This window comes from Balaenoptera borealis (genome assembly GCF_965194805.1).
Source record: "Balaenoptera borealis genome assembly, chromosome: 2".
Taxonomy (NCBI): Eukaryota; Metazoa; Chordata; class Mammalia; order Artiodactyla; family Balaenopteridae; genus Balaenoptera; species Balaenoptera borealis.
This window is the reverse complement of record NC_138867.1, coordinates 15,084,752-15,103,083: the sequence shown is the minus strand read 5'-3', so window position 1 is coordinate 15,103,083 and position 18,332 is coordinate 15,084,752. Positions and strand designations below refer to the sequence as shown.

The following is an 18,332-nucleotide window of genomic DNA, read 5'->3' as shown; positions in this document are numbered from 1 at the left end:
GTTTTCCCATGATGAAGCAGTTTTTAAGTCCTGAAAGCCTTTTGATGAGCAGGTGTGAGATTTTTGACGGTAGTATCTCTCAAGTCCCTGAACATTCTATACCGCCAGCCATGCCCTCCTTGAAACGGTCCTCTCTCTGACTTCCAAGAATCTTCCTGATTTCTTCCCCTCCTCAAGGGCTCCTCCTCCTCAGCCCTACTCAGGGGCGGATCCTGGTTTTGTGGGACCCAGAGCTTATGCAACTTGCAGAACTCACTTCATAAAAAATAATACACCATACAAGTACAACATGAGGCCAAAAGTGAGAATTATGGAGAATGAATACAGAAATCACCACAAATTGCAAATTTTAAAAAGGTTGTTATTAATGAACACTCAACTCTAAATAATGTTTTCCTACATTTTTTGTCGGCCTACCCTTTAATGACTTCTTCAAATGATAGGTGGTTTGGTAATAATATTTTCTATAGAGAGACTAAGAACGGTAATTCAGTCTTTCTCTAGCACGATGAATAGAATTTGCTTTTTATTATTGATAGTGTAAAAGAGTTTCTTTCCACTTCACAAAGAATAAATGACAATGTCATGTACATTATTAGGATTATTGGCAAGTTTGGGCAGACTCTGTTCAAATTTCTTTTATATTGAGCTGGGAGATTTGGAAGAACTTTCCACAGACTTGCTTCGTTTATTTCAAACTCAGTATTTCCTCTGCTTCTGGTGCTGGGCAGCATGGGGTCACAGTCACGTCTTCATAAGACCTCTGGGTTCACGTCCACAGGTTCCATCCCAGCAGAGTCAGCCGTGTACAAGGCAGGAGTATCCTCTGAAGCGATTCCTGCACTCAGCACGCATTCACCTAAAGACAAACAGAAAACATTCCCAAACACACAAAAATACATCTCATCTGTGATGGTTAATTTTAGGTGTCAACTTGGCTGGGCCATGGTGCCCAGATGTTTGGTCAAACATTATTCGGGATATTTCTGTGAAGGTGTTTCTTGATCAGATTAACATTTAAATTGGTAGACTGAGTAAATAGATTACCTTCCATAATGTGGGTGGGCAACTGCAACCTTTGAAGGCCTTAATAGAATGAAGACTGAACTCCCCTGAGCAAGAAGCAGACTGCCTTTGGACTCAGACAGCAAGCCTTCCCTGGGTTTCCAGCCTGTCAGCCCACCCTGCAGATTTTGCACTTGCCAAGCCTTCACAATCACGTGAGCCAATTCCATAACATAAACCTCTCTCTCTCTCTCCTTGTCTCTCTCTCTCTCTCTCTCCATTTATATATGCACATACACACACACACATACACACGTGTATGTGTGTGTGTGTGTACACATTCTACTGAATCTGTTTCTCCGGAGAACACTGACTAATACACCACCTAACTCCCCCTGACACACATTCCAAAAATGCTCCCACCACACCAGTGTCCCAGAATGTACAGCAGTGTGACAGAGTAGACTCGGAGTGAAAACATACAGCATTCTTCAGGTTATAGCAGAATCGATTACAGTGAAAGCATCTCATAAAATGTTTACAAAACCCTGGGACCACAGGAACACAGTGCCAAGGTCCCTCCCAGGCCTTGGAAGACACTGTACCAGGGAGAGGACCTCGAGCTTAAGTTAGGTGAGCTCCTTGTTCAATTCCCCTCCGGTCCTACCTCCAAGGTGGGACCTCCACCTCTTTCTTCTCTGTAGCCCTCCTTCCTACTCAGCTCTCACTGTACAGTCTGGGTACTAACTCTACCCCGCCTCACGAATGCAAAGACATCTCTCTGACTATGCTTCCTCTCCTCTATCTCCCTTTCCCTTTCAATGGGGCCATTCCCATCAGTATCCAAACCTACATGGTTTCTCCATCTTCAAATAAAACGTCTCTTTTGTTTTTACTTTCCTCTGCAGGCACCTCTCCGTTTTTCTGCTTCCCTTTATAACAAAACTCCCAGCAGCTCTGTATTTAATGCCATCCTGTCTTCTTCGTCCACTGTCTCTTAAACCCATTCCAACTAGCTTTATAGAATATAGAGGAACCAGAAGGCCCCAAGAGCCTTGGACCCCCTGCCAACTGCAGACAGCTTACTATCTTATTTTAATGAGAGAAACAATAAGCTTCTGTCTAACCAAAGCCCTGATTATTGGGATTTTCTTTTTTATCATGTGTTCATGTACAGCTGGTCTTCATCAGTGGGAATCCTGACTATGTTGGGATGAGAGTGAATTCTGACCCAGAAGATTTGCCCTAAAAGGGCTCTACCTACTGTATGTGCTTAAAATGAATTTTTTGCTTGGGTTTTGCTGGGCACTTGGGTAATCTATTAGTTTGCTAGGGCCGCCGTAACAAAGTTCCACAGACTGGATGGCTTAAACAACAAAAAATGGATTTTCTTGTAATTCTGGAAGCTAAAAGTCCATGATCAGGTCGTCAGCAGGGTTGGTTTCTTCTGAGGCCTCTCTCCTTGACTTGCAGATGGATGTCTTCTTGCTGTGTCCTCACATGGTCTTTCTTCTGTGTGCCCACATGTTACTGGTGTCTCTCTGTATGTCTAAATTTCCTCTTCTTATAAAAACACAAGTCACATTGAATTAGGGCTCACCCTACGGCCTCATTTTACCCTAATCACCTTTGTAAAGCCCTGTCTCCAAATACAGTCATATTTCAAGATACTGGCGGTTAGGACTTCAACATACGAATTGGCGGTGGGGATGGGTGTCAGTGCTACATAATTCTGCCCATAACAGGGGGTGCAAGTTGAAAGTCTAAATCAGCATAAGACCTGTTTGTGTTTATGGGTTCCCATGAAACTTTTCTATTTTTCACCCCATGTCAAGGCCTTAATTGACAAATTTTCTTGTCAGTACCTTTGATGAGAGTTGGGAAGTTTCAAGGCTGTGTATTTCTGAGGGTGTAGCCTTTGAGGAGTCATGTTTTATGCAAGAGTCTCAGCTGTAACTCAAGGCAGGCTTGTCTCCCATCCCTCTTTGGCATGGGGACTCACTTGCCATTGTGGTTTTTACCTTGCCTTTCTTTGGACCTTTGTGGATTCCCTGTACCTTTTAAATTTTCTTTTAAAAACACCCTTTGGGGTTGGGGGGGAATAATTTTAGATTTATGGAAAAGCTGCAAAGATAGTACAGATTGTTCCCTTCGTGTTAACATCCTATGTTACCTTGTAGATTTGTCAGAAATGAAGAAACCAGCATTGGTACATTACTATTAACTAAACTTTAGACTCTATTTGCATTTCACTAGTTTTTCCACGAATGTCCCTTTTCTGTTCCAGGATCCCACGTTATGTTTAGTCCTCATGTCTCAGCCTCCTGGGTCTGTGACAGCTTCTGTCTTTCCTTGTTTTTGATGACAGTTTGAGGAGTACTCGTCAAGTATTTTTGTAGAATGTCTCCCAGTTTGGATAGACATGAATTTTAAAGGCTGCCCATGGTGTTGTACCCAACATAATAACGTGTTCACGGTGAGAGGTGCTATCTCTTGAACATGGTGCTGAAAGAGGAAGCCTCTGCCCTCTGATCCTACCCTTTGATTCTACAAGCTACCCAATACCCTGCAAATAAATTCCTTTCCCCCTTAAGTTTGCCAGGGCTGGGTTTCTTGCTTAATTCAAAGAGCTCCATGACTAATTCACAAGCCATAATAGATCTCCCTGTCGCTGTTCTCACCACCCCCCCCCCCGCCATGTTTTTTTCCGGCAACACCAAATTAATATATTTTTAACATATTGAGATTCCTGCAAAACTCTTCATGACTTTCTCCGTTTGCATCATTCTCTGCACTTATTCAGATGCCAGTGCCCAGACCACTGGCATTTTACTTCTTCTGAATATTGTGTTCGGTTGCAATTTCTGTTTGTTCTGGGGCAGTGATGGGCATGAGAAAGTAGAGGCAGAAGGCGTCTAAACAGAACTGTGTCCCAGAGGCAAAGCGGCTGAAGAGGCGGTGGGATCCTCTCCAATCAGGTAAGTGGCCAGGGGCAGAAAGGAGAAAGGTGTCGGGCACAAGGGCGCTCACAGGTGCTCCAGGCCAGGTCAGGGCTGTCCCCGCTGGGAAAACACAGCTGCCACTGCCTGGACAGGCGGGGCAGTGGCTCAACACACTCTGGTCCACTGCCAGTTGTAAGGTCAAGTGTGGAGCAAAGGAAACTTGTCCCATCTGTTGTCTTAAAAAAAAAGAGGGATGGAAATTAACATTTTTGAGCACCCATTACGTGTCAGGCATTACTTTCTGCATCTTATTCAATCCTGGGAATTAGGGGGTAATTTCCCAGCCTCACACTAAGCAAATTGCCAAGTTCAAAGTTGTAGAGAGGTAGGGACTTCTCTACCTGGTCGTCTAGTGGTTAGGACTCTGTGTTTACACTGCAGGGGGCATGGGTTCCATCCCTGGTGGGGGAACTAGGATCCCGCAGGCCACGTGATGCAGCCCCAAAAATCTAGACATTAAGAAAAATAAAAATAAAACAAAACTGTAGAGAGGTAAAGTCTGATTTTGAACTCAGTTCTGTCTTATTCTGAAGTTCATGGTCTTTCCAGGATAGGACAGAAGAAAGAACGTAAGCTTGAGAGACCTCACCCAGCTGTGTGCCACTGCTCAACAGTGGGAAGGTGGGCAATTGCTTGAATTCTGAGTCTCAATTTGTTCCTGTATAAAATGGGTAGAATGAAACCCCCCTTGCTGATTCGATAATGCAAGCAAAGCATTTAGAGCAGCGCTCGGCACAGACTAGCTCTTCTTAATATACCTTAGCCCTTAGTGGTAATAAGAATGCCAGTAGTATTGGTGTTATGATTAGACCGGGCCAATGTTAACATAGAAGTGCTTGTGCTGACACCGCTATCACTCCTTCGTTATCACCTCTTCATTTACACAACAGTGACAGACATTCCTCGGGTGCTTGAGATACAGCAGGAGATAAAATAAAGACACACCCCTGCTCTCAGGGAGCTGGCATTCTAATAGAGGAAGGCAGACAACAAAGACGTAAACACAGTAAACAAGGAAACCAGGGATCAGCATATCTTTTTTTTTCTTTTCTTTTTTAAAAATTTTCATTGGATTGTAGTTGATTTACAATGTGTTAGCTTCAGGTGCACAGCAAAGTGATTCAGTTATGCATATACATATATCCAATCTTTTTTTAGATCCTTTTCCCATATAGGCTATTACAGAGTATGGAGTAGAGTTCCCTGTGCTATACAGTAGGTTATTAGTTATCAATGTTTTATATAGTAGTGGGCATATGTCAATCCCAGTCTCCCAATTAATCCCTTCCCCTCTTATCCCCTGGTAACCATAAGTTTGTTTTCTACATCTTTTATAGCACTTACTATGTGCTAGGCACAGTTCTTCAAAGGGACAAATCTAGATATTTTAGGCTCTGTGGGCCATAAGGTCTCTTACAACCACTCAACTGTTAGTGCAGAAGCAGCCACGGACAAGCTGTCAGTAAATGGAGGTGGCCGGTTCTAATAAAACTGCATTTCAAGAACAGGTTTTGTGCCACGTTCGGCCCATGGACCATAATTTGCTGACCCCTGAGGAAAACAAAGAGAATGTAAGATAATTTCAAAGAGTGATAAACACTATGAAGAAAGTAGGTGGAGCAACGTGACACAGTGTGACAGGTGTGTCAGTGCAGACCTAGATGGGCTGGTCAGAGGACACCTGAGCTGAGCCCTGAGCAAGGCGACAAGGCAGCCATGCAGAGTGAAAGGGGTGATGGAAGGTGAAGAGCTCGTGAAGGCGCAGGAAACACACATGCAAAGGCCCCGAGGCAGGATCAAGCTCCAGAAGGCCAGTGTGGCTGCAGGGCCAGTCCTGCAGAGTTTTATCAGCCTGAAAGGCACTGGTATTTGACGCTAAGTGTAAAGGGGTCCCTTGTAGAGTTTAAGTGCAACGTAGTGTTGATTTACATTCTAAGATAGCACTCTAGCTTCTGCAGAGCAGAGAAATCACTGGTGACACTGACAGTGGAGAGGAGGGACAGTTGAGGAAGAAGGAGCGAGAAGGCAGTGGGGGGCCCCAGGAGAGAGAATGCCTTGGGTATGTTTTGCGGTGAAGACCATGGGGTGGTAGCTGGGGGACGATGTGCTTTCACTGAGAGATTCAGAGATGGGGCTACTAGAGCGTGTTGTGAGCTGGTCACAAAGGCCTCGTAGGGAAGATGATGGTGGAGTGAGAAGGATGAGGAGGGTAAGGAAAGATTGGACCAGAGAGCATGAGGGGGAGGTGACGCTGTCTGGTGGGAGCAGAAAGTAAAGCGCAGGTAGAATGGTGGCCTCGAGAGAGAAGATGGAGGAGTCCCCACCTGTTTGCAGCTGTGACCTCAGCGAGTGTGGGGTCCCCAGCCTAGTTCTTCTGCATCTTCTTCTCTTGATGCCTTCCCACTTGGACCTGACTTGGACCCGGTCCTGCGTCACCATGGATACACCGCCTTTTCTCTCCTAAACCCTCTTACCCTATGATTTACAGTTGACAGAATCCCTTCGTCTCTTGCTCTCTGAAGCCTGCAATGCTCTGGCTTTCAAGATAACAATGAGTTAACCCAGTACATTTATCAGAGCAAAGGAGCAAATCTCCTGCTCTCCCAGTTTACTAAGGAGCTGAGCCCACGGAGGGCATCTGATTTGAAAACTCCATCCATCCTTCTTTCTATCGCACAATCTCCATCCTTCTTTATCTTCCTCTTGCATTCCCAAAATTCCCTTACCCCTCTTCTGGAAGATTCCAGTGAATACCCTCTCCTCTGTGATGGTTAACTACTGCTACAGCCATGGAGATTCCTCCTCCTGTCTCCCACAAATCTTTACCTTCTTAGCAATTATGCCAAGTTTTTTGAACATGTGTGTGTCATCTCCTTAACCCGATGGAGATAATAAAAGCTGCTATGCATTACTTTAGTTTTTGAGTCTTAACACCCCCCCAAGGGAAGTGCAATAATTTATGAAATAATAGATATAAACAGGGGTGTGCTTACCCTGATGCATGAGAACAAATTGTTAAATTTTCAGAAATGTTGTGAGCCAGTTGTTAAACACAGCCATTCGTCAAAATTAAGTTATATGAACTTACAATTAAATAAATTATATTAAAACCCCAAAGAGTAAATACTCAACACTTACTGCTTACAAATTATTCTAGTACATTTTTACTCTTGTCGATGCACTTGAAGTTAGTGATGTCTCTTGTATCTTATATGGTGGAAATACTGAAAAATGAGGCGCTTCTATGGGGCTCTTCCCAGCTCCACATTCAGTGAACCGCTGAAATCAGACACGGTGTGAGCATTTACACCACAGACATTGGCAAATGCTGTGGTGTAAATCAGGGCTACCCTTTCCATAGATAGGACTCGTCAAACACGGACTAGAAAACTACTAGTTGTAAACTAACTTAGCTTAACAACTACTAAATAGTTGTAAACTAACTTTGTCTCCTATAGCTCTACACACACACTCTCGGCCCTAACCATCCTTGGTACCCTTTGCTGAACATGCTTTTCATACCTCTGGGCTTTTTCCTTTGCCTAGAATGTGCTTTCCTCTCTTCCTTACCTGGTAGAAGCCTACTCATCCACTGAGCCCTGCTTCCAGTGAAGCTCTCCGGGGATTTTCTCCTGACTCCCTGTATTAGTTTGCTAGGGCTGTCATAACAAAATAGCGCAGACAGGGTGACTTAAACGACAGAATTGATTTTCTTGCAGTTCTGGAGGCTAGAAGTCCAGATCAGGGTGTTGGCAGGGTTGGTTTCTTCTGAGGCCTCTCTCCTAGACTTGTAGATGGCTGCCTTCTTGCTGTGGCTTCATGTGGTCTTTCTTCTGTGCAAGCGTCCCTGGTGGCTCTTTTTGTGTCCAAATTTCCTCTTCTCTGAAGACACCAGTCATGCTGAATTAGAGCCCATCCTAATGGCCTCATTTTTTATTAATCACCTTTAAAGGCCCTCTCCAAATACAGTCACAGGCTGAGGTACTGGGAGTTAGGACATCAACATATGAATCTGGGGAGGGGACATGATTCCGCCCATAACACTCACCCCAGTTTCACTTTTTATTTTAAAGGTCCCCTTAAAACTTTGTGTATGCTTCTACTATAGAAATTTCCAGTCATTTCAAAATTCTCTTTTAGTATCTCTCTGCAACTGGTCTATTGATTTCCTTAGAGACCCTGTCTTACTCATCTTTATATCTTCTAATACCTGACATCACAGATACAAAATGAACATTTAAAAAAAATAATTGAACAGACATAGAAAACAGAATTATGGTTACCAATGGGGAAAGGTGCAGGGAGGGATAAATTAGGAGTTTGGGATTAACATATACATACTACTATATATAAAATAGATAACCAACAAGGACCTACTGTATAGCACAAGGAACTATACTGTAGCACAGGGAACTATCTTGTAATAACCTATAATGGAAGAGAATGTAAAAAAAGAAAAAATAATTGAAAGAAAGGAAGTATAGCACAGGGAACTCTACTAAATATTCTGTGATAAGCTACATGAGAAAAGAACCTGAAAAAGAATGAATATATATATATAACTGAATCACTTTGCTGTACATCTGAAACTAACACAACATTGTAAATCAACTATACTTCCATAAAATTAAAAAAAAGGAAGAATAAATGAAGTTCTGCTCTGATAAAAGAAATATACATTTTATTATTTTTCAAAATAAGAATAAATAACCTTAGGATTATACAGGTATCCAAAAATTCAGAAAATATAGAAAAGGGTCAATAATAATTTTTGATTGCCCTGCCCTTGTTATCTAGAGATAACATCTATTAAACCTTTTTGTTTTGTCTTTCTGTTCCCTAGTATCTATTCGTTCCTTCTTCCAAGTAACAGTTTTTAGCTGGGTAAATAAAAGCCCAGAATAAACACCACGTTTCTCAGTATTCCTCACAGCTGGTGACTAAGTTCTGGCCAACAGTGAGCAGGTGTGCTGTGTGACGACTCCCGGGAATCTGCGTAAGAGATCGCGGGCCTGCCCTTTGCCCCCTCCATCAGCCACTGCCCCCCACAGCCTCTCGCAGCCTAGGAAGCTGAGGCTGCCTTCTTGAACTGCGAGGCTGTGAGGCACCGTGGCCCACTTCAGAGAGAGAGCTGGAATGAGTCGGTGTCCCTGGAGACTTTATGGAACATCCCAACCCTCTGGGCTTTGTTTATGAGAGAAAAACAAACATGTCTGCTTATAGCCACCGTTTGTTTTTCTTGAATTTCTGTAGCCTACAGATGAAACATGTTATTTTGTAACTGTTACTTATTCCTATCACCACATCAATAAATATGGATATTACGGTGGATTAAAAATGGCCACAGAGGAGTACGCTTTGGTGGTTCCTAAAAAAGGGAAACCCAGGGGGCTTCCGGGGGCTTCCCTGGTGGCGCAGTGGTTGAGAATCCACCTGCCAATGCACGGGACACGGGTTCGAGCCCTGGTCTGGGAAGATCCCACATGCCGCGGAGCAACTAGGCCCGTGAGCCACAACTACTGAGCCTGCGCGTCTGGAGCCTGTGCTCTGCAACAAGAGAGGCCGCGATAGTGAGAGGCCCGCGCACCGCGATGAAGAGTGGCCCCCACTTGCCGCAACTGGAGAAAGCCCTCGCACAGAAACGAAGACCCAACACAGCCAAAAATAAATAAATAAATAAATAAATAAATAAATAAATAAATAAATACATTTAAAAAATGACTAATACTCTAAAAAAAAAAAGAGTACTGGTATTAAAAAAAAAAAAAAAAGGGAAACCCAGAATTACCATACGGCCCAGCAATTCCACCCCTAGAGATATACCCAAAAGAACTGAAAACAGGTATACAAGTATTCATAGCGCCGCTATTCACAGTAGCCATAACACGAAAAAACCCAAATGTCCATCAAGTGACAAATGGATACACAAAATGTGGTCTATCCATACAATGGAATATTACTCAGCCATAAAAAGGCATGAAGTACTGATACAGGCTACAACACAGATGAACCTTGACGACATGATGCTAGGCCAGTCACAAAAGGTACGCATGCTTCCATTCATATGAAATTTCCAGGACAGGCAAATCCCTGGAGACAGACAGCAAATTAGTGATTGCCAGAAGCTGGGGATGGGTGCGAATCTGAGTGACTGCTTAAGGGTGATGAGGTTTCTTTTTGAGGTGATGAAAATATTTTGGAACTAGATAGATAGCTGTAAACGTTGTGAATGTATACTAAAAGCCACTGTATACTTTAAAATGGTGAATGTGGTGTTACGTATATTTTAACGCTCTCCCTCCCTCCCCACTTCTCTCTCCAAAAAAAAAAAGGGGCCACAGATGCTTTGCAGCTCCTTCCACCAAGAGAGCCTGGAATCTGGGATGGCCTTAGGTCAGGCTTTGACCCAAAAAACGTGGCAGAAGCAATGTCATGTGACTTCTTTGCAAGTCCTCAGAAGGTCTTACAGCTCTGCTCTTGCCTGAATGGAATCCTGAGTCCTCCACAGAGTGAAGAAAGACATGGAAGAGAGTTGCCAGCTGTCCCAGCTGTCCCAGCGAGGCTCCTGCCCCAGGAGGAAGGCCATGTCCCATCACCGGCCACAGCTGGTACCCATTTGCCTGCAGCTGCCTCTGAGAGCCCAGTCAGGCCAGAGAATTGTGAGAAATAATAATAAGTCATTGTTGTCTGAAGCCATTTAGTTTTAGGGGGCTTGTCATGCAGAAGCAGATAACTCACGCCAACAAGATATGTTGCTGGGCATTTACCAAATTTACCATAATTTACTCAACCGATCTCCTGCCGAGGGGCATTTAAGTTGTGTCCAGCTTTGTAACTATTCTAAACAACTCTATCCTGGACTTTTTTATATAAACAATTTTCTGCACTTATCTGCTTTTTTCCTAATACTCTCAGCAGCTGCACACTTGCATTTAATGGAAACTAAGAAAAAAAAATTCCAAAAATATTCTTCACTCATTTAAGAAGCAAAAGCAATAGTGGTGATTTCAGGCGATTTCAGGTGGGGAAATTAAAGCCATGCCAGGTTGCTAAAGAGAATTTATAGAGAGCTGGCCCTGGGATGCATCCCATGAATTACACCCTCAAATTTCTCACTTGTGGGCCAGCCTTAGGCTATTTTTTTGTACTGTGGGGACCCTTGTGTATATAAATAATTTGATTTTAAAATATATTACAAAATGCATGAGCCCATGTAATGTACAGTGATTCCTCCATGAAAATTGACAATAATGAATCTTTCAGTATTTGTTTATTCCTCTGAGTGTACATAAAGATTCTTCTAGGGTCCAGGCACCAGCTCTTCCAATTCACATCCAGGAAACATCTCGTCATGTTCTTGTTGTCAAATGTGCCATCCGTGGCTCATTTCTTATTTCTCATAATGAGAAAAGGATAGGGAAACTTCTTCACAGTGTCACGGCTGTTCAGAACCTGGTTGTTTTAAAACAATATAGAAATTCTGACCTCTGCAGTTTCTTCATGTCATTTATTTAGTGCTGTTGCCTCACCGTTTATGACATTACATCATACATCCTGCGCCTGTGAAACTGGCTGCCAGTGACACTCTCAAAGGTTGTCACGGTGCTTTGTTGACGGTGGCCACAAATGCAAGTCCAACCCCGAGTAGGCAAGAAAATGTGAATGATAATTCATCTTGGCGTCACGCTACAATAACCACTGAGGATTTTATAGCAGGACCACTGAACAACACATCTTCCAATTAAATCTTCTCTTGAACCTTTCAGGCTGCAATCAAGGCATCCTGAGCACACAATCGATTTCAATGTTGACTGCACTTTGCTTTCCACACACCAGCACCGACGGGGAGGCCAGGGGAGGGGGCCATGAGTGCAGTGGGGAGAGTGGTCCCATTCATGCAAGAAATGTCCATCTCTCATCTGGCTCAGATTAAGGTCCGCCTACAGGAGTACAGCGACACCACACGGACTTGAGGCAAGTAAGGACATTGGTAGCAAGGGCCGATTGACACTGCAGGGCAGCTGTCTAGAAAATCAAGGAGGAGATGGGAGCAGTTAACCCAGGAAGACTGCCTGACGTGAGAAGCAGAGCCAGCGGAAGGGTTGCGATGGCCCTCCTGCGTGCCAGGGGTGGAACGCACACAGGGCAAAGACGCCCGCCACCTCCCCACTGCCCAACGATGCTGTAGGCTCGGGCAGTACCACTGCCGGTTGGAACACATAGGTGAGACCTGACACAGGAGTCCGCACCCAGGCTAAGCCCAAGGTCACTGGGGGACTGTTGGCGAAGAGTACTGCAGTCCTCCTGTGTCCAAGGTGAATGAAAGTCACTCACATCAGCTTGTCAGCATTATTCCGGTGGCCCAATTGCTCACAATCCTGTGGAAAACACATTGCATTGGCCAGCAGGAAAATCTAGGCGGCTGTCTTCCTGGGACTGAGGTCCAGCCATTAGCTCCATGAGCACCCCCATAAATGCCAGCTCTGGACTTCTGGATGACACCATGTGCACGGTAGAGGGCTGGTGAGTACCCCAAAGGGGAAAGGCAGAGACTGAAGACCACATAGGACCTGATCAGGGTCCAGAGTGGCCTCTCTGGATGGCACTGCTGGCCCCAGCCAATCCCAGGCACCAAATGGGACTTAGACCATTTTGAGAAAAGCACCCCCAAGGATAGGACCCCACTTTCCTCAGCCTAAGGGTGTCACTCCTCCTAAGGTATTGGCAAGTGGTAGAAAACAAAATCCACTTCAGAGAATTTAAGCAAGAGGAGATTATTAAACAGCATTACACAGCTTGCCGTATCATTGGAAGGGCTGAAGGAATGAGCTTTAGGCTAAGCTTCCAGAAATAATTCTTAGAACCACAGCACAGAGGAGGCCTGGCTGGTCACAGGCTGCTTCACCTACCAACTTAAGAACCCCACTAGGGCAGCGTAGGAGTGACGTCCCCACAGCTGACCACTAAAACATACCTTCTGCCCCCAGCTCTGCCACCAACACTGACTCTCTGAATCTCCCCTGTGTCCTCATGTAGTTTGTTCCCCAGGTTAAACCTTGAGTGGGTGCATCCAGTTGGTAGTACTGAAGTCACATGTTTGGCGCAAAGGACGCTTGAAGATTATCCATTGGGTTGGAGGGATTCCCAATGTAAGGACACCCTCAGCATGTGGATAGGACCATCAGAAGATATGGGGCAGCCCTGAATGATGGATATCCACTCCATCAAGATGACTGAATTAGGGTTATTCCATTCATATATATAGGGAAGTTGGTAAAAGTGAATGGAGGGTGAAGAAGGGGTAGTTTGGGAGCATGAGAGATGAGAAGGACCTCACTAGAAGAAATCGAACAGATGGTTGGAAACGTGGGGCTGGGACTTCTTTGAGCCTGAGTTATGGGTTTGGGAATCATTTATGAAGAGATGGCAGCTGAAGTACTGAGAATTAATGGCAAGAATGTGAGAGTGGAGAAGAGAATGCAGGCTTAGGATTGACCATATTTTGGAGGAGGGAGGGAGGAGGGGAGCCTGTAAAAATGACAGAGAAAGAGGTCAAAGAGATGGGAGAACCAAACAAATGCAGTGCTTTAAAGCTAGGTAGAACTGGCTACATAAAGCTAGGTAGAATGCGGCTCAATGCAAAATGGAAAAGCAGGGCCCCTGGTTCAAAACTCATTAGAATTTTAAGACAACACAACAGAGTATTAAACCAAGCCCAGGGCCCCTTCTGAGCTTAGGGTCCTGTGCAACTAACTCTATAGATGCACCCCTGTGAAGCTGGCCCCAAAGCTGAGAAATGAGAATTTCAAAAGAGGGGTGATGTCAAGGAGGATGGAATTTGAGAACAGGCTGTGGAATTTGATTATTCCGAGGTCATGGTGATCTTCAAGAGAATGGGGTTATGATCTCCACTCATAAGAGGCTGATGGGTAAATTGCTTGGGATGAAGTGTAGACAGTGAAAAGCTAGGGGTCTGAAGGGAGATGGCCCAGTAGTTCAGGGAGCAATTGGGTTAAGAAACAGCCATTCTCAAGTGGAATAGACACAACCACATTTATTGGCTCAGATAATGTGAGCAGGAAAGATTGAAGATGCAGGAAGAGGGGAATATGTGAGGGCACAAGGTCTGGAAGTGGTAAACATGTGATTAACAGCAGAGATGGAGAGATGGTAAACTTGAGAAAGTCATCCTGGGAGCTACTCTGTTCTAAGAGAGAGAGTGTGAAGACAAAAAGAAATCAAAGAGAAAGGGAGGCGTCAAACATACTCCAAGTGGGCAGAATCTATCATCAGGGAGGGTTTCATGGATCTTTATACCATTTATTTATCACACCCAACAGGACCGGGACTCAGCACTTTAAAGGGAAATGGATTCATTTATGAAAACAACTCTGTGTTTGTGCAGGATATCAATTTAGAAAGCATTCTTGCTGTAGTGTGAAGTGATGGGGATTTAGTTGGCATTGATTGTCCATTGAGGGCTCTCTGATTAGGTAAATTACATCTTAGCTGTAGCCCATTTTGTTTAGAAAAATGACTGCTAGCAAATCAGTTTTTGAGTGTCTTATCCCTGCTTCATTTCCGAGTTTACTTTTTTGTACTTGTTTAATTCTACTACAATGTGAAACATTTCAGGTATTTTTCCCCCCGAATTTTATTCTTTCACAACTGTTTTAAGTTTCATATGAAAAAACAAAACAAAACAAAACTTCCTCAAGGGTTTCTGAATTGTAAGTTATGAGAAATAAAAGCAACACTTGTTTAAAAATTTAAAGAACACGAAGATTCCCTTAATATTTGCTTGTTCAAAAGGCAAAAACACATGAATTTTTAAAGATCCAAGACTATAAGTGAACCGAAAGGAACTGCTGTTTAGTTAAGCATGGAAAACAGGATTTTAAGGTTGTGTCAGTTATTAACTTCTAATCTGTGTGAAAGAAACTCCAGAACTTTCTCTTCCCGTAACTGGTAATTAAACCATTAGTCTGACTGGAGCAATTAGAGCGAGTGTTTTATAAAAACAAAGGTAATAAAGAAGACTCTATACACTAAGACACATCCCGATTAGGAACTGCCAGCAGCAACACAACAACAACAAAGGAACTCAATTCGAAATCACAAAGGAAATTAAGACAAGCTATGTCAGCTGAAAACAAACAAACATGTGGTGGAAACAAAAACAGAAGAGGATCATAGTACTTATTCACATACATACCTGTACGGAAATCTCCCTTAAAGTGGGGAAATGGTCCCATCTATATACAAATAAATTTCTGTCACTTATGGGTTAATTTTTGCAGCTAAATAAGAGAATGTAACTTGAGCTTTTTTTGTTGTTTTATTTTGCAAATGTAACACTCCGGTGAGCATGTTTGAGAAATAAGTAGGATAATTAAGAAGGAACTTGGGGGCTTCCCTGGTGGCACAGTGGTTAAGAATCCGCCTGCCAATGCAGGGGACACAGGTTCGAGCGAGCCCTGGTCTCGGAGGATCCCACATGCCGCAGAGCAACCAAGCCCGTGCACCACAGCTACTGAGCCCGTGCGCCACAACTACTGAGCCCGTGTGCCACAACTACTGAAGCCTGTACACCTAGAGCCTGTGCTCCACAACAAGAGAAGCCACCGCAATGAGAAGCCCGCACACTGCAACGAAGAGTAGCTCCCGAGCGCAGCAACGGAGACCCAACACAGCCAAAAATAAATTAATTAATTTAAAAAAATTTAAAAAAGAAGGAACTTGGCTTCAGAGAAATGTGTCCATTCTGGCATTAACATTTGTGAGCCTCTGTCACTTCTCAAAGGGCATAGTTTAATGTTTTAGTCCAAACAGCTTTGACCATTGGGTAACACAGCTCCTTAAAAGGAAGCACTTAACTTTTCAGCGCTTCCCCTTCTCTGTCCAATTTTGTCAAAGCCCTTGTAAATTTAACATACTCCTTTTAAACAACTGATTCCACCCCAAATACTTGAAAGTTTGATATCCTGTTTAGAATGCTTAAAATAACATGCGCTTTGCTGTTTGTTCAACAAATAGAATCTTACTGCTACTGTTTATCTTTACACCTTTTTGAGACTGTGCATTTATATGGAAAATCTGATGACTTCTGAAAACATAAAGCGATGATTCTCAAACATTGAATTGTCTACTTGGGTGATTACTAAAATGCAGATTCTTAGGCACCCAGCCCACCCCTGAGATTCAGTCATGTGTTCTTTTGCTTTTTCTTTTTGACAATTGTCCTAGGGGATTTTGATAAAGTGGTGTAAACTTTTAAAAGAAATATAATTCAGTAAAAGTCAACCCTTATGTATTGGATCTGCCTCACAATTCTTTTGAGGCAAGTTGGGGGTATGTAATTATTAACCATATCTTCTTAATCAATAGGGAAGTAACTTTCAAAAATAGTCTATTTTTTTGAGCAGTTCTAACTTTACAGAAAAATTGAGGGTAAAGTGTCCCTATATCCCAGTTCCCTTTATTATTAACATGTTGTATTAGCGTGGTACATTTGTTACAACTGATGAGCCAGTATTGGAAAGTGACTTTGAAATGACCATGGCCAAGGCTGCCAGTGGCTGGGCTGATGCTGGGAACCAAGCCACACCCACATCCTCATTTGAACCAGCTGCCTGTACTTTCTCTTGAAAGATGTTCTATACAGATTAACACCATCATGACTGTAATTGCTCTGCGCCAGTATCTGAACACAGATGGCAGCAGGACTCATTCAACTAAGCACTATGGTGCCTGGGAGGGTTGGTATTTATCCTGGCTCCATCTTAACTTTCCACGCAACCTGGGACACAATCTTTAATGGCTTACATGTGTAAACCTGTGAAACAGGGCAATCACAGAGCACAATATCATGAATTAATTTAACCTTGACTCTTTCCAAAGGGGAGTGGAGTGGGTACAACGATATTCATGCTGAATAACTGCTCTGAGATAGGTTACAAACATGCTTGAATTTTCACGCAAGGATTAGGGGGATGATTCATTCATTCATTCATTCAGCCTCTGAAACAGGCTGGGGATAACAATTTGAAAGCACAGTTCCCTCTCTCAAAGAGCTTCTATTCTCCCAACTGAAGATGGGTAGGACTCCAACAAACAGACCCTTGCAGAATATAGTTTTACCCCAACAAGATATAGTTTCCTCCGTAGTTGTAGGAATAAGCCACGGCCGGTGGTTAGGCGGAGCTGGAAGTGGCATGAGTAGCTGAACATCTCTGGGCAGGCTTCCCACGGAAGATGTGACTTTCCGACTTGAGTCTTAAAGGATGGGTAGCAGTTGGCAAATCCCCTAGAGAGAACTTCTCAAACCATTTGTGGTGAAGAACCAGTTGTTTTTGTTTCCAATCTGCCAGGTACCAATAGGAAAACCCTGCTGTGCCAGGTATGAGTCACCACGAGTCTGACAACACCCAAACTGGTTTATACTCGGTTCAAAGAGCCCACGGATCATGTGCTTGTATGTCGTGGCATTTTTTAAATTGCTACAAAAGTTTCTAAACCTTTGCTCTCAGTTTCTCTACTTGTTACAGACAGGTTCCAAACAGTTTGCAGAACAGCACAAGGCCAGGTGCCATCCCTTGAAGGCACCTGAAACTTGCTGGAAATGCAGATTATCAGCGCTCATCCCACTCAATTCCAATCTGCATTTTAACAAGATTCCCAGGTGATTCCTGTGCACGCGAAAGTTTGAGGACCTGCCCCAGAGAAACCAGGACTCAGTACCAGGGGGGTTTGATCCTTCATCCATCTCGCTTCCATTTGACTATCTGCTGCTTCCTTTAGGTCCAGGAAAAGTGTTACATTTTTTAAGGTGCAATTGGCCACGTCCTCTTCCAGTTTACAAAACTACATTTTCCCACTGCGACGAAAACGTCTTTTATCCTGGGTGCAGGAGAGAAACTCCACACGGGTAGGCAGCTTCCAGAAATTCTGATTAGCCTCCCTTCTCCGCTTTGATCTGGCCCAACAGCCGGGGCAGCTCCACGGACCGCGCTTCCGTCCCCGGGGTCGCTCATCTGCCGAGCTGCATTAATGAGATCCGCGTTGAGCCGGTTCCAGGGCGTGCTAAAGATCAAAGGCACACACACACAAAAATCCCCCAACCCCTCCTCCTTGGAGACTATTTGGTCTTTCTCACCAGAGGGAAGAGTCAACTCCCCCGCCCGCACCTAGGTGGGGAGGCGGGGAGGGAGCTGGGAGCCGCTCGGGCCCCGCCTTCCCCGCCCGCCCCGGAGCCTGCGGCGGCCCGAGGCGCAGAGTGGGCGGGGCCTAGGCGAAGATGGGGGCGGGGCGCGCCGGCCGGGCGAG

General features: G+C 44.1%; 1 long non-coding RNA gene across 1 annotated transcript; it reads right to left on the bottom strand.

Moving 5' to 3' along the window:
* Nucleotides 1-513: 513 nt before the first annotated feature.
* LOC309623436 lies at nucleotides 514-18,210 on the bottom strand. Its single transcript, XR_014241384.1, has 2 exons — nucleotides 17,148-18,210; nucleotides 514-4,183 (listed from the first exon to the last, which is right to left on the bottom strand). It is a non-coding gene; the product is annotated as an uncharacterized lncRNA (long non-coding RNA).
* Between the last annotated feature and the right edge of the window lie 122 nt (nucleotides 18,211-18,332).